The sequence below is a fragment of the Culex pipiens genome, chromosome 2 (genome assembly GCF_016801865.2).
Source record: "Culex pipiens pallens isolate TS chromosome 2, TS_CPP_V2, whole genome shotgun sequence".
In the NCBI taxonomy this organism is placed as follows: Eukaryota; Metazoa; Arthropoda; class Insecta; order Diptera; family Culicidae; genus Culex; species Culex pipiens.
This window is the reverse complement of record NC_068938.1, coordinates 85,682,539-85,695,495: the sequence shown is the minus strand read 5'-3', so window position 1 is coordinate 85,695,495 and position 12,957 is coordinate 85,682,539. Positions and strand designations below refer to the sequence as shown.

The following is a 12,957-nucleotide window of genomic DNA, read 5'->3' as shown; positions in this document are numbered from 1 at the left end:
CCATTTTTATGTAACTTTTTTGAAAATAGTCGCAGTTTTTCATTTTTTAAAATTAGTGCACATGTTTGCCCACTTTTGAAAAAAATATTTTTGAAAAGCTGAGCAAATTCTCTATATTTTGCTTCTTCGGACTTTGTTGATACGACCCTTAGTTGCTGAGATATTGCAATGCAAAGGTTCAAAAACAGGAAAATTGATGTTTTCTAAGTCTCACCCAAACAGCCCACCATTTTTCAATGTCGATATCTCAGCAACTAATGGTCCGATTTTCAATGTTAATGTCTGAAATATTTGTGAAATTTTCCTATCTTTTCGAAAACAATATTTTAAAAATTTTCAAATCAAGACTAACATTTCAAAAAGGCCAAACATTCAATATTACGCCCTTTTAAAATGTTAGTCTTGATTTGAAAATTTTGAAAATATTGTTTTCGAAAAGATCGGAAAATTTCACAAATGTTCCATATATTAACATTGAAAATCAGAACATTAGTTGCTGAGATATCGACATTGAAAAATGCTGGGTTTTTTGGGTGAGACTTAGAAAACATCAATTTTCCTGTTTTTAAACCTTTGCATTGCAATATCTCAGCAACTAAAGGTCGTATCAACAAAGTCCGAAGAAGCAAAAAATAGAGAATTTTCTCAGCCTTTCAAAAATATTTTTTTCAAAAGTGTGCAAACATGTGCACTAATTTTTTAAAATGAAAAACTGCGACTATTTTCAAAAAAGTTACATAAAAATGGCTATAACTTGAAAACGGTGCACTTTATCAAAATTTCACTAGAGTACTTTTTGATTGAAAATTCAATTTTACATCGAAAAATGAAGTTAAAAAATTTTTTCGACCAAAATTTCGATTTTTTGAAAAAATCAGTATTGATTAAAAAACTCATAACTCGGTCAATGATTTTTTGCACAACCTGGAAATTTCTGAAAAGTTGGCATTTTATGTCCTCTAAAACATATCAAAAAATAAAAAAAAATAAAAATAGTGTTTTTTTGCAAATCAAGTTTTAGTGATAAAAAGTTAAATAAAAAAATCACCAAGTTTTTTTTACCGTGTATCATTTTTTCCAGTGTAGTCCGTATCCATACCTACAACTTTGCCGAAGACACCAAATCGATCTAAAAATTCCTTCCAAAGATACAGATTTTTGAATTTTAATACATCAATTTTGTATGGACAGCTGCCAAATTTGTATGGAAAATTATATGGACAAACTAATGATGCAAAATGGCTTCTTTGGGCATACCGAAGGCACCAAAAAAGTTTCAGTCGGATTAAAAAATACAAAAATTAAAATTGAAGAAAAAAGACCGATTTCGTAGAGAATTGCTCATGTATGAGTAGTAGCAGTTGCCTTCTCTCTGATTTACCCTGACTATATATTTAAAAAAAATTCTAAGTGCACGTGTTTTTGGGGACCCCAAATTTCATGATTCCCCTCGAGTTGAACCTGCGCAGAAATTTTGTTGGTCGGTGAAATATTCACAGTTGAATAATCAAATCGTCAAATCGGGCGTACAATTTTTAATGAATGTCCCTTTAACACCAAAAGTTCAAATCATCACCATTTTAGGCTGCAAATGATAGAAAAACACGTCTTTTTCGAATTAAAAAAAATGGAATGGTTCGTACCGCCCTCTGTCACGAGATATCCAAAAGTTGAACTCGGATTCAATTTGTGTGAGTTGGCGGAGAATTATCCAAATAACAGATATAAACTAGTTTTTACGTAACAACGGTACAAATTGTTTCAAATAAAAAAGCAGTAATTCAGACAAATTCTGGATAAACAATTCCTTCCTTCGTGCCTTTAATTGCTGCCGTGGACTCCAGCACCCTGGCATTTCCACGACATTTTTCAAAGAAGGAACAACCGTAGAAAAAACGCCACACTATTTATGCACCCGGACGCTGATTTACGCTCGGGAGGTAATAAATATTAAATTTTTGTCTTGACTTGGCATTCATTCAACAGCGCAATAACGTGGCCTTCCACGTGGTGCCCCTCCACGTGGACAAAGGGATGAGTCTTGAGCACTTCCTGACGTTGGCTCGCTTTGTTTCAGTCCAGTCCATCTTCACAGAGGTGGTGGCGGGTCGGCGTCCAAAAATGGGCTCTGCTGCCACCGTAAAATGGCGCGGACTCCTCCTCCCAACCTGCTGCGCAAAATGGTCGCAATCAAAAGAAGATGATAGTTGCTGCCGCCGGCATGGTGGCAGCGCCAGCAGCCGACTGAAACTTATGATTAATGAAAATAAGTGATAATAAAATATGGTTTCCTCCAATCCGTGATTTATCGGAGCGGCAAAAACTGCAAAGGATCAGCCGGGGATTGGCTGGAGCGATGTGGTAGGGAAGGTACTAAAAAGTGGTGGGTCATCCCGGGGAAATGCTTTTATTCCGGTGGCAATGGGTTTTCCATCGTTGACACTAGCAGCTCGGCTGGCAGTTGGATGACCAAAGAGCCATTAAGTAGAAAACTGGCTGCTGCTGTTGCATGGTGTGCGATGATTTGTGCAATGGCATCATGGCAGCAGAGCTAGAACACCAACTTTGTACCATGGACCGATACATGGACGCACGAGACAGAGGTCTAAGGCAAAAGGCATAAATTCTCCGAGGGAAATATGCTTTCCGTTTAATTAAATTAGCCTGCTATTAAAATATAAAAATTACACATGATGGGATTTGAGTTTCCAATTTTCGACTAACAGACACACATTTGCAAACAATTTTGATTTTTTTTTCTTTAAACAAGAACAGTTGAGCAATTCTCTGAGATTTCGGTCACTCGATTTTTTTTTGTATTTTTTAATCCGGCTGAAATTTTTTTGGTGCCTTCGGTATGCCTAAAGAAGGCATTCTGCGTCATTAGTTTGTCCATATACTTTTCCATACAAATTTGGCAGCTGCTCATAGAAAAATGATTTATCAAAATTCTATTTGAAGGAACTTTTTGATCGATTTGGTGTCATCTGCAAAGTTGTAGGTATGGATAAGGACTAGACTGAAAAAAAAAAAATGATAAGTACACCGTGAATTTTTTTGGTGATTTTTAACTTCACTTTTTCTCACTAAAACTTGATTTGCAAAAAATACAGTTTTTTGTTGCGACCATGTTGTAGGGGTAAGCGTAGTTGCCTCTAACCCAGTCGGCCTGGGTTCGATCCCAGACGGTCCCGGTGGCATTTTTGAGACGAGATTTGTCTGATCACGCCTTCCGTCGGAAGGGAAGTAAATGTTGGCCCCGGACTAACCTAAAAAGGTAAGGTCGTTAGCTCAGTCCAGGTGTAGGAATCGTCTCCCTGGGTCCTGTCTCGGTGGAGTCGCTGGTAGGGCTTCATCCATAAAGTACGTCACGCTAAAATCTGCCAAAATTTACCCCCCCCCCCTCACCCCCTTTTTAACGCTTTCCCTATACTTATAACACGCAATGTCACACTTTCTCAGACACCCCCTCCCCCCCTAGAGCGTGACATACTTTGTGGATGACGCCTAGGCAGTTGGACTAACAATCGTCAGTTCGAATCCCGGGGTGGATGGAAGCTAATTGCCTCAACAATCAAGCCTTCAAACACCAAGTTTCGAGTAGGAATCTCGCGAATAATTTGATTTGATTTTGACAATTTTTAATTTTTCTATTTTTTTATATGTTTTAGGGGACATCAAAAGCCAACTTTTCAGATATTTTCAGAACGGGCCGAGAACGGACCAGGTTATGAATTTTTGAATTTATCATTTTCTGATGTAACATTACACTTTTTTTTACACAAAATCTGTCACCATTTCCTGATGAATATTACCATATTTTTTTTCTGTGATGAAATTTATTAAATTTAGATTAAATTTAGATTTTTTTACATTAGATTAGACAAGTTTTTATACCATTTGCAAGCTGATCTTACAAAATCGAAATCTGTACCTCAAGAAGATATTTTCTGATCGATTTGGTGTCTTTTGCCAACTTTTGAAGACGTCCAAAATATTTGTTTTTAGGCTTTTTGGAAATGTTGGGCTTGATTATTGAACTTTGAAAACCTTGAAAATAAAAAAGTCATATATCAAGCCCATTTTTCAAAATATTGAAGCAAAAACTATCAAAATAAAAATAAAACACTGTCATCCCTCATATTCGAAACAGTTTACAGATCGGCCAATGAGCAGTGGTCCAGATGGCCAAATTAAGTGGAAAATGGATTTTCGGAAAAATGGTAAAGTTTTGGAGCTTTGGTGTCTTTAGAAGTGTTTTTGCAAAAGGAAAGGGGCAACTTTTGGTTTGGTTGAAAATTAGGATGGTTCACGATTAGGGTGATTTTGAAAATCTAACTTTACAGGAATATTTTTGGGATTTTTTCGTCTTCTAAAAGTTGTTGGGTTTGCTAATTCAAGCAGTTTTATCGAAGATACCAAATGTTTATCTCATAATCTACGCCTTCTATGACCAAATTTATAGAAAGCATTTGAGCAAACCTTCAAAAATCAGTTTTTTGAACGTGCCAATTCAGGGTTAAGTTTTAAAGAAAAGTGATGGTTGACGCACTTTTGGAGCTCTAAAAAATGAACATTGTTATGTTTTGACATTTGGACAATTTGGACTTAAGGGATAAAAATTTTAGCCATTTTAAGGTAAAAAAGATGCAAATTTAAAACATAAATATCTTGAAAAGGCGTAAGCCAAATTTGAAGCACAAGGTTGAATTTGAAAGAGGAGATCTAGCACTACAAACGCTTAAAAACCTCAGAGGTGGTTTTCTTTAAACTCGAGATTTCTTTATTTGAAAAAGTCTAATTTTCAAGGGAAAGCCACATGGGACCACCCTAACGAGATTCTAAAATTGTCCAAATATATGATTTTTCATGTAATTTTGCCCGCTGATTCTGAATCTGCCCTCAGAAAAAAACTGATTTTTGAAGGTTTGCTCAGATTCTTTCTATAAATTTGGTCATATAAGGCGAAGATTACGAGATAAAATTTTGGTGTCTTCGACAAATTTGCTTGAATTGGCAGCCCAACAACTTTTTAGAAAACGAAAAAAGGAATCGCGATCTTTCGATTGATGTATAGAGCAGCTGAACATTTTTAGGTTTTATATCAAGTTGTTAAAGAAAAACATTGACCCTTGAACTCCACAAATTCGGAACACTTTTTTTTACGATCTAAACAAACTTTTTTTTCTCTCAAGGAGTACTTATGTTTAACAAAATAATGACTTTACACTATGCAACCAATAAAACTCATGCTGAGTAATGTTTTATGAATGGTCTGATAACTTATTTGTGAAAATATCAGTTAAATTCTGGTGTTCCACAATTGTGGGAGGCACAATAACATTCCACAATCATGGAACAGGCAATTTGGATGAAGTGTTTTGCTGCTCTGGATGAAATAGTTATGACAGGCAGGTTTTTGTTTTAAAAGAACTACTTTTACTAGTGAAATAGCAAGAGAATGTCCAAATAAAGGTTTTAAAAATAGTAGGGTCGACAGATAAGTTGCATTTTGCACCCTATTGACAAATTACCACAAAAGTGTTCCGAATGTGTGGGTGTTCCGAATATGTGGGATGACTGTAGAACAAGTTTCGATCAAACAATGTTTTTTGTCAATAAAAAAAAATTAAAAAAAAACTTTGTCCGAAGTGAAATTTGTCCGATGTGCTAGGATTATCGAGTCTTACCTGTTATTCCTTTAAACTATTTTTTCAAGAATCCTATCTATACTTTACTTGCAACACAATTCATGAACAAATATTTCTGTAAATATTGTTTTTATTAGAACAACGAATTGTAATCCTTAAAAAATTCTACAACCGGAAATAATCATATGCGATTCATCTATTTTTTTCAAATCTTTTCGTGGTTTTCCTATCCAAACAACCAGTTCCCAAAATATTCCCAGGAGCTACTGAACCAATTTAGCTACAACCCCCGATAACATAACCAAAAAAAATCTCCAAACGAGCCTGCCAACACTCTTAATCGTTGCTAATTCTCGCACTACCAGCGCAGCATCCGTTCGGTTCGTTCAATATTTATGACCTCGTTGAACTAGCCTAGTCCGGGAGGGGGAAACGCCACGGCCAAAGACCGTGGGTAACTTTTTTTTGCCCCTCCTGCATGCACTCTCCAATAGCAACAACAACACACACTCGACGAGGGGTGCTAACATGCTTCAGTTATTTTTTTATGAGTGCATATTTTTCAATAAACTGCCACACTTCCGCGGCGGAACACGGCCAACCCGGGGCCTCGTGGCAACACTATCCCGGAGATCATCGTTGTTAGCACTCGGTCCGCCTTTGGTTGGTTGGTCTCTTTTGCACAGTAATTAAAACTCTCACCCTACTTAGTTGAGAGGCCTCTAGATTTCGCGCCGTTTAGCGCCTTTAGTCCTTGCGTGTGTCAATATTGAACATGCTGTCGGGTGGGTGGGTCGGGTGGAGCAGTTTGTCAGTGCTGCTGCTGCTGGGGAGCTCATCTCTCCACAAGTTCAACAATATTGGCAGTTAACGCATGGTGTCGTAGCCATGAGAGCACACCGAGTGACAGAGCTTGCATGTACAAATAATAAACAATCAAGTATGGCGCTAATATCTGTTGAGCGTTTACTTTTTTTGTTCTCTTCGAGGACGCAATCATGTTTTAGCAGAACATAGAGCAGGAGAATGCACAGTGGGAAAAGGGAAGGTCGAAAAATTGAGTTGATGTTCCTTAAATTTTACATCAGTTCACACTTCTTAGTAGAGGGAGACGGGGTAATATGCACCCTCGGGGCAAAATGCACCCCCTGCTTTTCTAGGTATTAAGAACAATTTTCCGGGGAAAAAAACATAGAAAACCATGCTGGTAAATTTTGAGCATCGTAGGATAAAAACAGCTATAGTTATTTGCTAAATTTTAAACTGTTGTGTTTTGATCAAATTTTCATTGAATTTTCAATATGATTTTTGAACAATTTATTGATATTGTAAGTGTTGATAAAAATAGTTTTTTCTTCACTTTTGTTTACTAGATGAGTCCAAAATCCTAAAAAAATATATTTTTTTGTGATAAATTTTCTTCAAATGTTGAAAATGGGTTTGAAATTTGGCATTTCAGTTCATATACCTTATTAGGTTGCTTTAATAATTACATGTTGCTGTTGTTATCTTGAGCTGAGATATGAAATACCTTTCAACAGCTCATTTGTTCGAAGTGGGAAGAGAGTTTACTGATATACTAAGGAACACAAATTGAACAGAGAAGGAAAAAAAATGTAAAAATAACCCTCGAAATAGCTAATAGACGTGGGATAGTTAGAGGAAAAGGATGAAATTCGTTTTTATCCCTCGGCTCTGGCCGGGGTCAAAAGGCGGGAGGCGGGCAAAAAAAAAATGAATTAACAAGCCACAGTCTCAACATATAAATGAAAAAAGTGTTTAAATATGCAGTTTAAACAAGCTCAGTTGTTTTTCAATCATAAGTTTTCAAAAAATATAAAATTTTACAAAAACGAAACTTTGAGCAAAAAAAAAACTTTTTGAAGTACTGTACATAGATATTTTTTTATATTCCAAGGATTTTTGAATCAATCCAAACATGTTGAAAAGTATTCTAAACGAGGTGGAATGACTCTTACATTGATTTCAACTGATTGTTGTTTTAAATTTTCATAGACATTTTGTTGTTTTTTGAAAATAATAATAATTTCCCTTGATATTTCATGCTGTTTTTAAAGGGTTTCCCATCTTTATTTAAAAAAATCAGGCCAATATTTTTCTAGATTAATATCATCGATTGAAAATTGAGATCCAAATAGGTAGCACAAAGAACATATTTTTGAAAAAAATATTCTTTGGAAAACTTTATCTTAGCAACTAAACGTCTGTTGTACAATGTCCAAAAAAAAAAAGAAAATTGTAGTGATTTTTTCCTCGGCTTTTAATTTTTAGACATTTGCAAAAACTTTTCTATGGAGCAATTCTCTACGAAATCGGTCTTTTTTCTTTAATTTTAATTTTTGTATTTTGTAATCCGGCTGAAACTTTTTTGGAGCCTTCGGTATGCCCAAACAAGCCATTTTGCATCATTAGTTCGTTCATATAATTTTCCATACAAATTTGGCAGCTGTCCATACAAAAATGATATGTGAAAATTCAAAAATCTGTTTCTTTTGAAGGAATTTATTGATCGATTTGATGTCTTCGGCAAAGTTGTAGGTATGGATACTAGGGTGTTTCATCCAAACAAAAAAAGTTCTCAGAATCAGGCAAACCGAGGTTCCCCTAGTAGAGGATACCCATAGGGACTTTCATGCCAAATATCAGCCCATTTGGTTGAGAATTGGCCTGTCCCAAGCGGTTCAAAGTTTACATGTAATTTACTATGGGATTTTTATGCTTTTCGTTCAATCGTTCTTACAGGTCAGGGGACAACATGGATTCACTCGGAATAAAAACAGGTGTGTAGGGGATGGTCCAATGAACAAATTCCAGAAGGAATTAGGGTTGTCCATTCTGTCCCCAAGGTGCGCATTGGATCGACGTCCGGTGTCTCCAGAATCAACGATTCACCCTTCAAATGTACGCATTGTCCATAGTATGCTAAGACGGCTAGCTGAAAATTACGATGCCCCATGTCAGACGGTGGACACGTGGGGAGGCATCGATTGCATTATTATTACAAAATCATCATGTTACGTTATTTTATTTTTTGTTACGTTATTTTTATTTTTTTGGATACGGACTACACTGGGAAAAAATGATACACGGTAAAAAAAATTGTGTTGATTTTTCATTTCACTTTTAGTCACTAAAACTTGATTTGCAAAAAAATACTATTTTTATTTTTTTTATTTTTTGTTATGTTTTAGAGGACATCAAATGGTAACTTTTCAGAAATTTCCAGGTTGTGCAAAAAATCTTTGACCGAGTAATGAATTTTTTAATGAATACTGTTTTTTTTTAAAAAATCGAAAAATTGGTCGCAAAAATTTTTCAGCTTCATTTTTTGATGTTAAATTAAATTTGCAATCAAAAAGTACTCTAGAGACATTTTGATAAAGTGCACCGTTTTCAAGTTAAATCCATTTTATGGTGACTTTTTTGAAAATAGCCGCAGTTTTTATTTTTTTTTTATAATTAGTGCACATGTTTGCTCACTTTTGAAAAAAATATTTTTGGAAAGCTGAGAAAATTTTCTATATTTTGCTTTTTAGAAATTTGTTGATACGACCCTTAGTTGCTGAGATATTGTTATGCAAAGGTTTAAAAACAGGAAAATTTATGTTTTCTAAGTCCCTCCCAAACAACACACCATTTTCTAATGTCGATATCTCAGCAACTAATAGTCCGATTTTCAATGTTAAAATATAAAACATTCGAAAAAATTTCCGATCTTTTCGAAAAAAATATTTTCAATTTTTTTAAACCAAGACAAACATTTCAAAAGGGCGTAATATTGAATATTTGGCCCTTTTGAAATGTTAGTCCTGATTTTAAATTTGGACTATGATGATAACTCTTTAAAGACACATTCTCCATCGACAAAAACAATTGGTTTTGGCTGATACAGTATGTAAAAAAAGTATTTACACTAGGGACCTACATAGGGAAATGAAATGTCCCGAGAGAAATTTCAAACACCCAAAGTCATTCAAATTTGAGGTTGGAAAACTTGTTGTTTTTTTTTTGTGCTGGCACGTTTCTTGTACCAAACAAGCACAAACATAACAAAAACTACCAGATTATTACAGGTTAGGTTTTCGGCTTTTCGGTCTTGGCGGGAAAATTCGAAACAACGCTTATTTTCTCGTATCCAACGTTTCAACCCTCTATGGGGTCTTCTTCAGGGAATCTAAAATTTATTTTTGTTAGCCCATGACTAAATAATAGCTGTTAAAATACGTACTAAGAAGGATTGTTTCTCGTCCAGTGTAGTTTTAGTCAAAGTGTAAACTGTCGTTAGTGTCGTTTGTCTGTGAATAATTTAGATTAAGTTACTTGTTTATGTACTCAATCATGTGTTACTCACTGTTTCTGATTGGTATTCATCCGGGTAATCTGGATAAAACCAACGGTCAATTTGGACAGTGGAACCCGAGCTTGTTTACGCGGTACTTTTCGTGTTTTACTTTCCCTTTTCGTATAAAGCTCGTATTGTTAACCACCACTTTCTTTGTAGCGACAATTATTGACAGTACCCCCCTACCTATGTGTGAGTGTGTTACAGAGATGTTGTGGTATTGGTGTGTTTTCCGTGTTTGTTTTGGCTATTGGTTCTGACTAGGAGTGTACAATATTTTGATATTGTGGAGTAAACCGGCATAAACTATGTTCAAATTTTCTGTGTCCTGTTTTTTGTTAACGGTGTGTGGTGTGTTTCTTATGTGGCACATTTCCAAAAATTTAAGCTTTTTCAGAGAGTTTGTTCTGTCTAATATTGTAGTGTTTTCAATGTCAAATTCGTGTTTTTTAGTGATACAATGGCTCACAAGTGCAGATTTTCCCTGTATCTCTCTCATTTGGCCGTCTTCTTCAATGTATCCCTGTTCCCTCAGTTTTCTCACTTTGTTTTGATATGTTTTGTGATTTGCAGTACGTAAACTTAAGTGTGTTGTTGTCAAACCTACGTATACACCTTCACATTCTTTGCACGATATTTTGTAAATAACATATGACTGTTGTTCTTTCGGTGTGATGGCTTTAACCATGGGGTACAACTTTTTGATTGTTTTTGTGTGTTTTACAGCTAAAGAAATGTGTGTGTAGTCTTTTTGTAGTATTTTCTGAATGTTTTGAGTGAGATTGTTTACATTCGTCAGCGAGAAGTATGTTTTCACCTGCGTTTGGTTCTGGGATTCACTTGTGTCGTTTTGCCTGCTAAGCTGCTTTTCATCGTATCTGTTGATCATTCTTCCGATCAGCTGCTTTGGATAATCGTTCCTCGCCAGCTCTTTGTGAATGATGGTCATAGCTTGTCTTCTGGAGATGTTTGTGGAGAAATCCAGAACGCGTTTGACGAAGTTTGCAGCGACGTTCACTTTGTGGTGTAGTGGGTGATGAGAATGGTAATTCAGGAACCTACCCGATGAAATCGGTTTCCTGTACCATTCAGTTCTGATGTGTTGATGCTCATCTCTGACCAGAACCATGTCTAGGAATGGCAACCGTCCTCCTACCTCGACTTCCACCGTGAACTGGATGTGTGGGTTCTGTTTGTTGAAGATCGCCACGACCTCGTCTACCTTATCCTTCGGCACAGCAAGTACAAGATCATCTACGTACTTTTTGAGGACAGGGACTGGGAAATCAATCTCGCTGGTGACTTGATCTGGTTAACAATACGAGCTTTATACGAAAAGGGAAAGTAAAACACGAAAAGTACCGCGTAAACAAGCTCGGGTTCCACTGTCCAAATTGACCGTTGGTTTTATCCAGATTACCCGGATGAATACCAATCAGAAACAGTGAGTAACACATGATTGAGTACATAAACAAGTAACTTAATCTAAATTATTCACAGACAAACGACACTAACGACAGTTTACACTTTGACTAAAACTACACTGGACGAGAAACAATCCTTCTTAGTACGTATTTTAACAGCTATTATTTAGTCATGGGCTAACAAAAATAAATTTTAGATTCCCTGAAGAAGACCCCATAGAGGGTTGAAACGTTGGATACGAGAAAATAAGCGTTGTTTCGAATTTTCCCGCCAAGACCGAAAAGCCGAAAACCTAACCTATAATTTGTGATCCGGTCGATAGGAAGCACTCATCAGATTATTACAATGCTTGTGTTTTACAATGCTTGTGATTGTTAAAAATCTCGTTTTTTTGGCCAAAATTATTTTAAAATGATTCCAACCTTGTTCTTGCATGGTCTTGTTGCTCGATTGGAACCCCGATTTGACAGTTCGATTGGAACCCTGAGAGTGACATTTCGCCTCTCCATATAGGCTCTCTAATTTACACCCCTTGGGCACTATGCACATTTTGTGATGAAACATGTAACAATTTAAAGATTGACAGAAACCTAGTACTACGTTTTGTTCAGAAACTCATGCCGAACATTTTGCTACTAAAAGCTCATGATAAGACGATTTCTATTAAAAGTTATATAACAAATACTATTACAAAAATAAAAAAGGTGCAAAAAAAGTTTGTACACCTTTCGAAAAATTAACATAAATAATGTTATTTGTTGACAAATCACCATAAATCCAGTCTCTCAACTCCAAATAGGCATCCTTGACTGATTAAAAAAAGAATTTGGATTGAATATATAGTTTACTAACTACCTACTTAGTATAAAAGTTTATATAACTCCGGGTTGGTAGGAAATTCCAACGAAAAATCTATGCTAGCGAAACAAAGACCCCCAAAACGGTGTTATTTCTACTCCAAAATGTTTATTTAGCAATTCTATGGTAATATATTGACATTTAGTTAAATTGAAAGTTTGCAAAATTAATTTTAGATTAGTTTTATATAGAATTTCCAGAGTTATATAAACTTTTATACTAAGTAGTTAGTAAACTTTATATTCAATCCAAATTATTTTTTTAATCAGTCAAGGAAGCCTATTTGGAGTTAGGAGACTGGATTTATGGTGATTTGTCAACAAATAACATTATTTATGTTAATTTTTCGAAAGGTGTACAAACTTTTTTTGCACCTTTTTATTTTTGTAATAGTATTTGTTATATAACTTTTTATAGAAATCATCTTTTCATGAGCTTTTTGTAGCAAAATGTTCGGCATTAGTTTCTGAACAAAACGAACGGTCGAAAATTTTGATAGGCATCGATTTGTAGAAAATTCATTTTATAATCTGATTCTGTAATGACACTTAAGTTTTGGAACGGTTTTGATATCAAACGAGTAAAAAATGTAAATAATTCTGTGACGTTGCAACGCCGGGATGAGTCAAATTGTTATTTTGGGATGATTATTTGGGATTC

At 35.4% G+C, this 12,957-nt stretch overlaps 2 long non-coding RNA genes across 2 annotated transcripts; one reads left to right on the top strand and one right to left on the bottom strand.

Annotated features, from left to right (window-relative positions):
* Positions 1 to 9,744: 9,744 nt before the first annotated feature.
* Positions 9,745 to 11,304, bottom strand: LOC120419823 (uncharacterized). The gene is made up of 3 exons (XR_005605781.2): positions 10,024 to 11,304; positions 9,901 to 9,967; positions 9,745 to 9,846 (listed from the first exon to the last, which is right to left on the bottom strand). It is a non-coding gene; the product is annotated as an uncharacterized LOC120419823 (long non-coding RNA).
* A 40-nt stretch (positions 11,305 to 11,344) lies between these two features.
* Positions 11,345 to 11,768, top strand: LOC120419780 (uncharacterized). Its single transcript, XR_005605774.1, has 3 exons — positions 11,345 to 11,458; positions 11,515 to 11,581; positions 11,636 to 11,768. It is a non-coding gene; the product is annotated as an uncharacterized LOC120419780 (long non-coding RNA).
* The last annotated feature ends 1,189 nt before the right edge of the window (positions 11,769 to 12,957 follow it).